Consider the following 13016-nt stretch of genomic DNA (forward strand, 5'->3'; position numbering starts at 1 on the left):
TGGAACCTGGATTCAAAGTGAAGGAGTGGCTGGCTATTAGGCCCAAGGCCTCCAAGGCAATATTGTCTCCATAGGATCAGAGGAAGCGGAAGCCCTTGGAAAAGGTGAGCTCAAAGTGGCTGCAGTGGCAGGAGGGTCCTGACAGGAAAAGAAAGAGGTCTAGTTGGCTGACCTGCTAGTTATGCTCTACCACTGAAAATTATAAAACTTTCCTTCATTCTGTCAATCATTCTTTCCATGTTACTAAGCAGGTACCATTTTCAGCCATGACCTTGAAGGTACTTTTTAGAGGAAATGCATTGTTTAAGCCTCAAAGTGGGGAGTCCAGGGCTCAGAAAGTGGTGTGGAGCACCCACGATCTCTAACTGGTTAATGCTTGAATCAAGATTTGAACTTGCATCTGCTCATTCCTTCTTTAGGGTGGTGCATTCTGGAGATGGCTTTGCCCTGAAGTGCATGACACTGCCTCTGGTGCACCTTATCAGAGGACTGTCCTGTTACCAGATCCTTCCCACTGTGGTTTCTCTCATCTCAGATGGCTACTCCCACCCTGGTGGAATAAGGGCCGCACTGTGTAACCTGGAGACGCTTTCAGAGTGGCTCGGAGCACTTCACACACTGCCTGGCGTATGGTGCCCAGGAAGTATTTTCTTTTTTTTTTTTTTTTTTTTTTTTTGCAGTACCAGGGATCGAACCCAGAGCCTTGTGCTTGCAAGGCAAGCACTCTACCAGCTGAGCTACCTCCCCAGCCCCTAGGAAGTGTTTTCTACAAGGATGGAGGAATCGATGAGTCAGGAGGACATACAGTGGGTTTGCTAACATGGAAGAGCTCAAGAGAGGGTGCAGTTTTGTGTCCTCCAAGTGACCCACAGGATCCTTCATGTGCTGTTGCCTGAATTTCAAGAGTGGTGGGTGAATGCCTTCACATCAACACCTGCCGGAAGACAGAGCAAGAACCCACGCCAGGATTCAGGTGACAGAAAGAAGAGCCACTGGTTCTGATGCCAATGTAGAAACGGGCATCGTCTTACAACTACTTGCTGAGCAGAGCCAGCTTGACGAGAGACATTAACAAGTGGAAATTACTCTGAAAAAAACTTGCCTTTAGCCTATGTCAACCTCAAATTAAGGCATATCGGAGATAAGCTTATAGCTTCTAAGCTAATAAATCCATTTATAAAATACATTACAGTCAGATTTCATTTGTCTAATTATGCCCAGGGAATGAGGCCCTTGAGCATCAGGAGTCGCACTATTTTCCTGTAGGTGTCAAAGCCTCATCTGGAGCCAGAAGGTGGACTGGTGGCCGCCTCGGACTGGGGAGGGGTGCGGGTTCAAGGTGACGGCTAGGAGGCAGGTTTCTCTGTGAGTCATGAAAACATGCTGCAGTGGACTGTGGCGATGAACGTACAATCTGAAAATAGCGAAGGCCACTGAACTGCTATGTGAGCTCTCTCAATAAAGGTGAAAGACGCTTGTCCGAGTATGATGGAGAAACGTTCTTCTCATGGACTGCACTAGTGTGTTAACGTATTACCCACAACCCTCCTTAATGATTTCACAACATGACCTTTTGTGCCAGCTGTGACACCACAGCAATGCCCTCCATTGTCACAATATAGGGCTGTATGTCCTACACCAAACAGCTCCATGCTTCTTATGCTTTAGTTTTTCTTAAAACTGTCCTTAACTTCATCCGAGAGCTTGGAGGTTAAGCTCTGTGCTTGAGTCAGACACCACTGAATGACTCTGGCTGGGATCATCTCTGGTGAGTTACTCAAGCTCTCCATGCCTCAGTTTCCCCGTGTGTAAAACAACAGCCTCAGGCTTACAGGGCACTGTGAGGACTAAATGAGCAGCACATGCAGGGCACTGCGTGGGGCCTGGCGGCAGCAAGCCAGACTGCTTTGCAGCTCTCAGCGCCACTCCCGCCACCCACAGTGGCCCCTCTCTGGACTCAAAAACCAGAAAGCTCATATTACATTCAGAGCCCGGTACGTTCAGTTAGATGATACAGGGGCTGCGTGGTGCAATTTCATGGCTGGACTTTGGGTCATCCCGTGGGACTGCTGTAAGCTTCAGTAACATTAGGTAACTTACCTCAGTTCACCACTAAACAGAAAGACCCAGAGGCCTTGCGTGGTCTCTCAAGAGCCTGGCATCTGGGGGTGTCCAAGAGGATACAGTAGCCTACAACACTTTGGGCTCTGATTCTGAAACTTCAGAGGTTACAGGCATATTGAAGAATCTGAGAAAAGTTAGGGACACTTTGCCTGGAAATTACAGGTGCCCCTGTAATTATGGGCACCCTTGAATTCTTAATGCTTACCCATAAACCCCTGCTTAAAACCCCAGTTCTAGGCTGCATATGACCCTGGTACTCTCCCACAGAGGCTGGAACAGAAGGTTTGCCCTCCTACACAAGCCTTGGCCAGAAAAACAGTCCTAGAGCTGATAGCTGCATCCTACTCACTGCAAACATCTGCATCCAGGGGAGTCCCAGGGGCCCTGAGTCAGAACAGCATGTGAGCCTGGTGGCTTGGGAAGCTACTGTAGGGCAAGGCCCAAAGGCCTTACTGATAAGCAGCTGGGGAATTCTAACCTCAAGGCAGCTTCCTGCCAGTGAGAACCTTGCTCTGCCAACAGAGGAGAGGAATCTTAGCAGAGGTGCTGGAGGCAGAGTAGACCATAAGAGGGACATTGAAAAGAGCTGGAAATGTCCCCCACATCCTGGGACTATTAGAACTCAGAGAAAGAAATACAGGCTGGAGATTCTACCCCAACTGAAGGAGGTGGAGCTGAAAGGGTGTGGGAGTGGAGTGAACTGTGAATCAGAGGCTGTTTGCATCACGGCTCCGTTAATTACTAACTGTGTGATGCTGAGCAAATCACTGCATGTCTCTGAGCCTCAGTTTCTTCATTTGTAAAATAGAGACACCAATAATCCCCAACTCATGGGACTGTTGTGAGATTAAAGAAAATACTGCATTTTTTTTTTTTTTTCTGTTTAGATGTTTCCTTCTAAGAACCTGGAGAGGTAAGGAATAGAGGAAGGAGAGAGGAAGAATTGAAAGCCCACTCTGGTCTCAGATGAAGCAGTGGAAATCCAGGCCCCACTATTTAGTTAAGGCAAGATTCCTGGGGCTGGGGACATAGCTCAGCTGGTAGAGCGCTTGCCTCACAAGCACAAGGCCCTGGGTTCGATCCCCAGCACTGCAAAAAAAAAAAAAAAAAAAAAAAAAAAAAAAAGAAGATTCCTGAGCTCCCAGAACCTCAAGTTCTTCATCTGTGGAATGGGAACAATAATTCTTGCAAGGTTGTATCAGAATCAGAAATAATAAACACATAACACCTGGCTCAGAAAAGATGCACAATAAAACGTAGTAGCTATTATCACTGAAAAAGTGAAGGTGAAATTTGAGAAGCAGTTTGGGTGTTGTTAAAAAAATAAAAGTTGTGGAGCTAAAAAAAAAAAAAGAAAAAAAGAAAAAAAAAAAGGCTAGTGAAACTTGGTTGTGCCCCTTTCCAGCTTTGGTATGTTGGTCATTTCCAAGAGCCTTCATTTCTACTCAGTGAAAAACTAGGATAATAGGTAGCACGAGCTACCTATTTAGACACTGCATGTATAAGTCCAGCCCCTGGTTTGGCATAAAGGCACTTAGTGTTTATTTACGTGCAAAAACTACAAACATATCTTTTGGGCTGACACAACAGCGCAGGCTTTGATTAATGGCTTCCAGTGAAACGGGTAGATTTTTAAAATTTTTTCAGATTCACTAAGTTATAATTTACAAGTAAAAATTTTATATATTCAAGGCATGATGTTTGATATGTGTACACACTGAAATGATTACCACAATCAAGTTAATTAACATATCCATCACCTCACAGCTACTTTTTTTTCATGTGAGAATACTTCAGATTAATATTCTCAGCAAATTTCAAGTACACAATATGTTATTATTAACTATGGCACCACACTACATTAGGTGTCCAGAATTCATTCATCTTATAACTGCAGGTTTCTACCTTTAGACCGTATTGTCCCATGTCACCCTCCCCCAGCCCTTCTCTACCTGAGTGTCTTCTTTAGATTCTACAGAAGTGAAATCGTGCAGTATTTCTCTTTCTAGCTTTTCTCACTTAGGATAATGTCCTCCAGGTCCATCCATGTTGGTATAAATGGCAGGGTTTCCTTTTTTAAAAAACAACATCTTCTGTATCCACTCACCTGTTGATGGACACTTAGGTTGTTGTTTGCATATTCTCATTATTGTGACTGACACTGCAGTGAACATGGGAGTGCAGGTATCTCTTCGAGGTCTGGCTTTTTTCCTTTGTGGTGGTGCTGGGATTGAACCCAGAGTCTCATAATGCTGGGCAAGTGCTCTACCACTGAGCTGTGTCCACAGTGATACAGCTTTAAGACAGCGAGTTTATTTCTTTTAAATAAATACCCAGAAGTAGAATTGCTGAATCACAGGTTGCAGTTTTAATTTTCTGAGGAAGCTCAACACTGTTTTCCATAATGGCTATATTCATTTACTTTCCCACCAACAATGGCTAAGGGTGCTCTTCCCTCTTTCCTTAATGCTTAGCTTTTGATTGGGGGCGGGGGTACCAGGGATTGAACTCAGGGGCACTCAACCACTGAGCCACATCCCCAGGCCTTTTGTGTATTTTATTTAGAGACAGGGTCTCACTGAGTTGCTTAGTGCCTTGCTAAATTACTGAGGCTGCCTTTGAACTCATGATCCTCCTGCCTCAGCCTCCTGAGTTGCTGGGATTACAGGTGTGCACCATCCGCCCAGCCTAGCTTTTGATTTTTTTTAAAGATAACAAAGACTAGTAGGTGCGAGGTGACACCTCATTGTGCTTTCAATTTGTATTTTCCTGGTGATTAATGATGTTGAGTGCCCCTTCATATACCTGCTGTCTTCCTTAGAAAACCATTTACTCAAGTCCTTTCCCATTTTTAGCTGAGTTACTTTTGCTATTGAATTATATAAGTTCCTTATATATCTGGGATATTAAACACCTTTGGGTATATGGTTTGCAAATATTTTCTCTTAGGCCAGTTGCCCTTCATTTTCTTGATCATTTCCTTTCCTATGTAGAAACGTTCCAGTTTGATAGAGTCTTTTATTTATTTATTTTTGCCTGCACTTTTGGTGCCATATCCCGAAAAAATCATTGTCAAGACAATGTCATGGAGATTTCCCTTGTGTTTTCTCCTAGGAATTTTATGGTTTGAGATCTTAAATTTTTAATTTATTCTCAGTTAATTTTTGTGTAACATAAGATTAGGATTTAATGTGTTTTGTGTGTGTGGATATCCAGTGTTCCCACTTACTGAAGGGACTGTCTTTTCTCCCATTGTGTATTTCTGACATCTTTGTTAAAGATTTAGTTGATCATACATGCATGAGTTTATTTCTGAACTTTTTATTCTGTTCCACTGAACTCTGTTTTATGCTGATACCATACTATTTTGATTACTAGTTTCCTTATCACCCTAGTTTAAAATCAGAGATGTCTCCAACTTTGTTCTTCTTGCTCAAGACTGCTTTGTTAGTCAGTGTCTGTTATGGTTCCATATGAATCTTAGGATTTTTTTCTACTTCTGCGAGAAATGCCACTGGATTTTTGATGGGAGCACATTGAATCTGTGGACCACTGTGGGCGACACAGACATTCTGATCACATTGATTCTACCGGGAAGATTCTTGAAGGGCTTGCTGTGAACAGTCTTGGTCCTTTCAAGACTGGGCCTGGGAAGAATGTGCAGTCAGGCAGGGCTCTCACCTCTGCTCTCTCCACTGGCTTCACTGGCTCCTCTTAAAGCAGCTCTCCTCATGGCCAAGGCTCCTCATGAACACCTTCATGTGCAGGCCAGGTTAGAGCAGGAGGCAGCCTGCTCAGGGAGAGACTTTCAACAGGCTTCCCCTGTGTGCACGGCCTGCTCTCTTTGCTCAGGTGAGAAGACAATGACCAGGGACACGGACGAGCACATTCCTTGCTGTCAAGCAGTTTGCCCACAGTGGGAAGGTAGCTCCTTTATTTAATGCACTTGGAGAAAAGAACTGACTATGGAAATGCTAAATGGACATGCTGGTTCCATGATTGTTCCAGATCAGGTATGACTGGTCTGTTGGCCTTTCAAACTTTGGAAGAGAACACAGGAGTTGTCCCCCATGATCTCTCAGTGGCCTCCATGCTGTCTGAAAGGTCTGCAGGAGCACCAGTAGGATGGCAATGGTCAGAGGACAGGCTCTGGACTCCGGTTCTCCTGCTTCTTCCTAACTGTGTCACCATGAGCAAGCATCTCAAGTCTTGAACTCAGTTTCCTCATCTATAAAAATTATCTATAAGATAATACATATGTACTTCATAAGACTAAACTTAAGGAGATTTAAAACTACTTAATGCTTGGCATATGGTTTAAATAAACAGTAGTTCTAGATGCTCTTCTGCCTGTGGGCGTGGCCAAGCACACGCCTGATCCTGTCAGTGTCACCATCCTCCCACCTCAGTCTGCTCACTAGAGGCTGCAAGGAGGACAGGCGACACACTGACCCAAGGCTAAGACTTCCTCATCTCCGTGTCACAGGGGACAAGGGTACAGTGAGAGGGCTCCACTATCTTCTCAAGGGTTTCAGCAAATCATTTCGTGGCAAGAAAGGCAGAGCTTCCTCTGGAAGCCTCAATTGGACATGTAAAATGACTACGGTGGAAGGCAAGGGGAAGAGGTAATGCTTCCTCTCCTCTTCAACAGATGATGCTCGCAGGGTGAAATGACTTTCCAAAGCCACCAGTACTCTCTGCTTTACGTGGGATGCCTCTACCATCCCACCTACCACCACCTCCTCTCTCCTCTACAAGGACACTATCTGCTCTCAGGCCCTGACCTTTGCCTTCTTGAAGGTCCAAGGAAAGGAGTAGCAGAGGCACTGGGAAGAGAGGTAAGGAGAGTAGTCAGGGGAAGGGCCAGGATTCACTCAGTCCATTATCCAGACCGGCATCGGAGTTTCCTTCCCAAGCACTACTCACCCCTCTCTCCTGTAAGACTGTCCAGTGACTTTCCACGACTCATTCGTAGCCGCCTGAACCCTCAACTCTAGCCACGGCCCCTGCTCTGCACTGTGCGGCCCAGGGAAGCACTTGGGGTTCCTCAGGAGCACGTGCCCTCTCCAGCCCCCAGGCCTTTCCCATCTGCTCCTGGCCGGAGGCCTCGGCTCTGGCCCTCTCCTACCCAGGCCATCTCCCGCGTGCCTTCTGGCCTCAGTCCCCTCTGCAACAAGGCAACCGATACTCATCTACTGACCATTAGCTTCCTGAGGGCAAGGACTGTCTGCTACTTCTGCTCTGGCATGCAGTGCCTGGCTCGCAGGAGATGCTCTAGAAACGCCTGCTGAATACACGCACAAACGGAAAGCACTCCTCAGCCCCAGCAGGAATCTTCACTGAGCTGCACACCAGACACAGCTACACTGTTCTCAAGCCAGCTGAAGACAGAAAGCGACAAATCCTTCTCTCTCCACACACCGTCCTTAATTTAGGCACAAAAGCACAAAGGATCCGACAAGCTCTTCAGAGAGAAGAGCTCACCCCCAGGTTTGCTGGCACACTTGTGACAATTTTAGCTATGGAGAAGACCCGGGTAGGTGTAGGCCAACTGATGTCCTTACCAGTAAGGTCCACGATGCCTGAGTGGGTGAGAAGATCTCCGTGGACCCTCACTACCAACATGACAACGCAAAAATTCACCAGATTCACAGATACACAGAAGTGCTTTAGGTAAAAAACTAGCCATCATGTTACCTTGGACTTAAAATTACTAACTTATGCCAGAAGCATTTAGATATCATAAAACTATGAACACTGACCCAAGATGGTCATGCTTCCAGGCAGGCTCTCTGAACTGCCCCAAATGGAACAGTTTCCAAATGCAAGGGACCTGCGCCATCCTTTCTCACCGTAAACTGGATAGTGCTCCATTTCTTTGGGTGGGGTTTTGTTGCTTTGGTTCCTCTAACACAGCGTTACAATGAAAATTCCTATTATGTGTCCTGGTCTTTGTAAAAATAGCTTTATGACAAACACTTGGTGGAGAAAAAAGCTAGCTTCACGCCCAAAGTTGCTAATAAGTCCTGTGTCGACTCCATGTGCTTATGTACAAGGCTGAAGAAACCCATCAGGCCACAGAGGTAAGCTGTCTTTCTGATGCTATAAAGACACTGCCTGTAAATGGAATCACGCCTGTGAAATTTCAGTATGATGTTACATAACTTCTGAAAAGAGCCATCCTGCCTTTTCTTTGTGAGACTAAAATTCTCTAATTTCACTTGATACCCATTTATTTTCTTTCTTCAAAAAGAAAAAAGGCATTTAGGCAAAAATTGTGATGCTATGGTACAGTGGCATGACTACTCACCTGGTTTAATTTCTTTTTCTTGCCTGCATCTCTTCCAATGTTCCACTCTTGGCTAATCAGTGTGCAAATTCTAAGGAACCAGAAGAAAAGGAGAGATTAGATCCAGACATACTCAGAGCTATAAACTGAAATAATCTTTCTGGGAGGACAAGTTTGAACTATCAATTTACATATTAAATACGCACATCTACTGAGATGGCCAAATGTCCAGGATATACCATACATACAGTCATGTAAGTAAAAGGAAATAAAGTGAAACATATTTGTAGTAGCAAAAACAGGAGACATGACTTAGACATCTGTTAACAGGGAGTTAAACTGTGGTGTCAGTACAATGAGAAACCATACAGTTATTTCAAAGAAGAAAGATTTCATTCTTTTGACATGGAAAGATGTACATGCTTGACTGTTAAAAAGTATATTGTAAAATTGCATGTATTATTGTTTTTAATAAAAATATAAATGATTATTTATGCCTAGGAAAAGTGAAGCATTTGTGTACATACACATTTTTAAAAGTATACACTCTTTATACCTTAAAAGTTTCAAAGGAAACATAGCCAGGCATGGTGGTATATGCCTGTAATCCCATCAACTCAGGGGGCTAAGGCAGGAGGATTCCAAGTTAAAGGCCAGCCTAAGTAACTTAGTGAGGCCCTAAGCAACTTAGTGAGATTTTTGCCTAAAAAAAAAAAAGGAAAAAAAAGGGTTGGGGATGTAGCTCAGTGGTAAAGCATCCCTGGGTTCAATCCTTAGTATTAAAAACAATTTTTTTTTTTTTAATATATGAAGAAAAAGGCAAACAGCAAATTTTATGTGAGACTCAGATTGTGGGAAAAGGAATGAAAGATTTTCACTTTGCACGTTCTTTCTGTTTTGATTTTAAAAAACTTTAAAAAAGTATGTATAACTTTCAAAATTATTGTACATAATGTTTATGTAAAACTCTATATCCAGTTAACACATCAAGAGATATTTTCAAACAAAGACTGAGCACGTTTACCATTCAGAAACCCCAGGAACATTCTCCAACAGAAAAGAAACTGACTCTAGCATGGGAAAGACCCAGGCTCAACCTCCAGCACCACATATGTGGAAGGAAGGAAGCAAGGAAAAAAAGAAACAAAAGGAAACTCAACACAGAAAATAAGACTTTACAATCAACAGTGAGCAAAGAAATTAGCAAACACATTAGTAAATTGTAAAACATACTGATTAAAGTTGAACATAGTGGTGCACACCTATAATGCCAGCTACTTTTGGGAGGCTGAGGCGAGAGGATAGAAAATTGGAGGCCAGCCTTGGCAACATCATGAGACTTTTCCTCAAAACAAAATAAAACAGGTTGGGGATGTAGCTCAGTGATAGAACACCCTGGGTTTAATCCCCAGTACCACAAGGGGAAAAAAAAAAAGTACTGAATAAAAAAAACAAAGATAATGGGAAAAAAACCAAATTTGACAATATTAAATTTTTGATAATAATATTGAGAATGGAAGAGAGATCAGAGTCAAAACTTTTAAGTTCCTTGATGATTCAGGATAAACATAGAAATGTTATTTTACTTTAGATAATATGCCAAGGATAAAATTAAAAATTTAAAGCTAAAAACAAAAAACAGAAATAGAATGCATAAGTGCCAATCAGTTGGAGAGTTCTTGTGACTCAGTGGAAAAACACTTACTAGCATGTACTAGGCCCTGGGTTTGACCCCACAATGGGAAAAAACTAATTATGAAAAAATGTCCATCTTTTCCAAATGACTACATAATTTTTATTAGATTTCAGTAAGAAAACCAATACATTTGGGGGCACATAACATTAAAGTTCATATGAATAATAAGATTCTCGGAAGACTGGTCAAAAAATAGTCAAGAAAAATAGAGGATTTGTCTTCCAAGACAGTAAAAATTTTACTATAATTATAATGAGAGATAATATATTAACATAAGTATGGACCAACAGATCTGTGAACTAGGAAAACAAGTACAGAAATAGGTACAAGTAAATAAACTTATTTATGAAAACATGAAATTTTAATGCAAAAGGGGAAAGATGGTTTATTTAAAAAATGGTGCTGACATAACTGGAACAAAGCGGGACCACTGCATCCTGCTATATAAACACAAATTCCCAAACAACTAGAAGTTCTGGGTTAAATTAATTATAATGAGCAAAGTATTAGAAGAATACTGAGACGACACTTCTTTAACTTCGAGGTAGAAAAGTTACTCCTGAACAGGTAAGACATCCAGATACCATGAAGAGAAAAACATAAAGCTAACTTATTTTGTAATAAAAATGTAATCCTTCACAATAAAACATGCAAATGATAGGTTAAAAAATATCTGCAGCACACATGGCATAATTAATAAATAAATATATAAAGTAATTAGTGAGAAAAAGGCAAATAACTCCTATAAACAGGTGAAGGGAATTCATAAAAGAGAAAAATGAAGTAGTCAATTAACAGGAAACAATGTTCAACCTCACTAGACAATAAGCAAGTATGGGAAACCATTTCCCCAGTTGGCCTTGCCATAAAATAAAACAACAGAGATAGAGAAAGGAAGAGGGAAAGAGAGGGGGAGAGAGAGAGAGAGAGAGAGAGAGAGAGAGAGAGCGCAAAGGAAGAGAATAGAAGGAAGAAGGGAGAGAATATTTCACATTGGCAAAGATTTAGGAAACTAGATGTACTCAAACACTGGAGAATATAAGTTACCATGACTCTTGACAAAGTAGGATGGTATTGTCTATTCAATGTCAAATATAAATACCCTTTGACCCAACAATACTAGTTTAAAAAAATGCAATCTTTGGAAATAAAATTATCAATAGAGTAGGATATGAATATAAAGATATTTAATACAACAATATTTTTAGTGGAAAAAAGTGTCTTAGTCTGTTTTCTCCTGCTATCACAGAATTCCTGAGACTGAATAATTTATAAAGAAAAGAGGTTTAATTTGGCTTATAGTTCTGAGTCTGCTCAGTTTCTGGTCAGGGCCTCATGGTGGAGAGCAGACAGGAAGAGGATAAATACTAAAGACATGGAGGGGACAAAGGAGCTGATCTGCTTTATTACAACCTGCTCTAGAAAGAACTAATCCATTCCCATGAAAACCCAGCCTCTGGAGAAGGACATTAATTCCTCTGAAAGGTTCCATTGGCAGACAAATGTCAACGTGAATTCTGGCAGGGCAGAGCACATCCCAACCACAGCAGTCAGGTAATATAAATATCTGTCAAAGAAATGGTGGAATATACAGTAGTGTACTTCTCCCTCTATAGGCCTAAAGTTATTTAAAGAGTGAATTAGATCCATATCTACTTATGATGTATTATTAGTGGGAAAAAAAAAGCTACAAAGTAATGGATAAAGTATGATCCCATTTTCGACAAAACAAATTACCACATATACACTCAAACCTTATGGTCATTTAAAAAGGAGCCCAGGAGCCCAGGCATGGAAAGATACACAGCAAACCGCCAGCACTGGCTATCTCAGAAGGATGGAAATGGGGATGAAAGAGGAGAGATTTTAACTTTTTCTTTGAACATCTTCAAATTATTTAGCTCATGACAAGAAACACAAAGATTACTTGAAGGAAAAATTAATAAAGAAATAAAAACAAACCATAATAAAGAAACGAACCTGTTAGAGCAGAGAAAGAAGAGTGGCCAAGTGCCATAACTACCTATTTATTCTCACATGGGATAGTAAGCTGCAATTATTGTCACTTTCTCTTTTGGTCAAAATAGAACAGATCTATTGTTGTTTTGAAAGTTGGAGGCAAAACTAAAAATTAAAAAAGCCAGATTAAAGCATACTTTATTTCCTAAGCATTTGTGACTTTAATGGGAAAAAATTCTGTACTTAGAAAAAAAAAAAGAAATTTCCCCCTTTAATGTCTAAGGCTCCCTCCCTCCTCCACCCGGGGACCCTGCGTCCTGGGAAGAGTCCTCTGAACACCAGATGCTCTGGCTTCTGCATGGCAGGAGGCCAGGAATCCCGATAAGAGAAAGGGATATTTTGTAAATTATTTGGATGAAAGGGAAAAGGAAAGGAAATGATGAAATAAAAGAGAGAGAAAGAAAGGGAAAAAAAAAAAAAAAAAAGAAAAGCAGCAGAATAGAATGCGCAGCAAGCTCCGACCCTTAGCAGCAGCTGCCATCTCAGAGCTACCTCAGCTTCCCTGGTGGGATGCTTTGCATTCATCTTTTCTTTCTTTGATAACAAATGTTCCATTGAAATAGTAGCGACCCCTCCCCGTTCTAAGGCCTTCCTGTTGCACGAAGCATATTTGCAGCCCCCCCCCCCCTTTCCAATCGACTCTCAACAGCGAATGTCCCCCAGAAAGGCCATGTCTATCTGCAGGCCCTGCCCGATCCTCAGCCTGTCCCAGACCTTGGCACAGCTGGCCCCCTGGCCTCTCCTGCCTGAGGCCTGTCACCCTTTCCTCTCCCTGCTGGGTTATTCTTCCCATCCCCCCATCTCCGCTAGCTCCTGGCATCGCTGCCTCCTCCACATGGTTTAAGCACCTCCTCTTCCAGGAAGCCCCTTGACCACAACCCATTTATG

The 13016-nt window shown here is 42.2% G+C and overlaps 1 protein-coding gene across 6 annotated transcripts in view; it reads right to left on the minus strand.

Moving 5' to 3' along the window:
* The window catches only part of Pkig (cAMP-dependent protein kinase inhibitor gamma), an 85042-nt gene that overhangs the window by 17296 nt on the left and 54730 nt on the right, over positions 1–13016 (minus strand). For all 6 annotated transcript variants that reach the window (XM_047538690.1, XM_047538692.1, XM_047538693.1 and 3 more), the window contains one exon: positions 8435–8504. The gene's annotated coding sequence lies outside the window, so the exon portion shown is untranslated. The remainder of the gene's footprint in view (positions 1–8434; positions 8505–13016) is intronic.

The sequence above is a fragment of the Sciurus carolinensis genome, chromosome 2, assembly GCF_902686445.1.
Source record: "Sciurus carolinensis chromosome 2, mSciCar1.2, whole genome shotgun sequence".
Taxonomy (NCBI): Eukaryota; Metazoa; Chordata; class Mammalia; order Rodentia; family Sciuridae; genus Sciurus; species Sciurus carolinensis.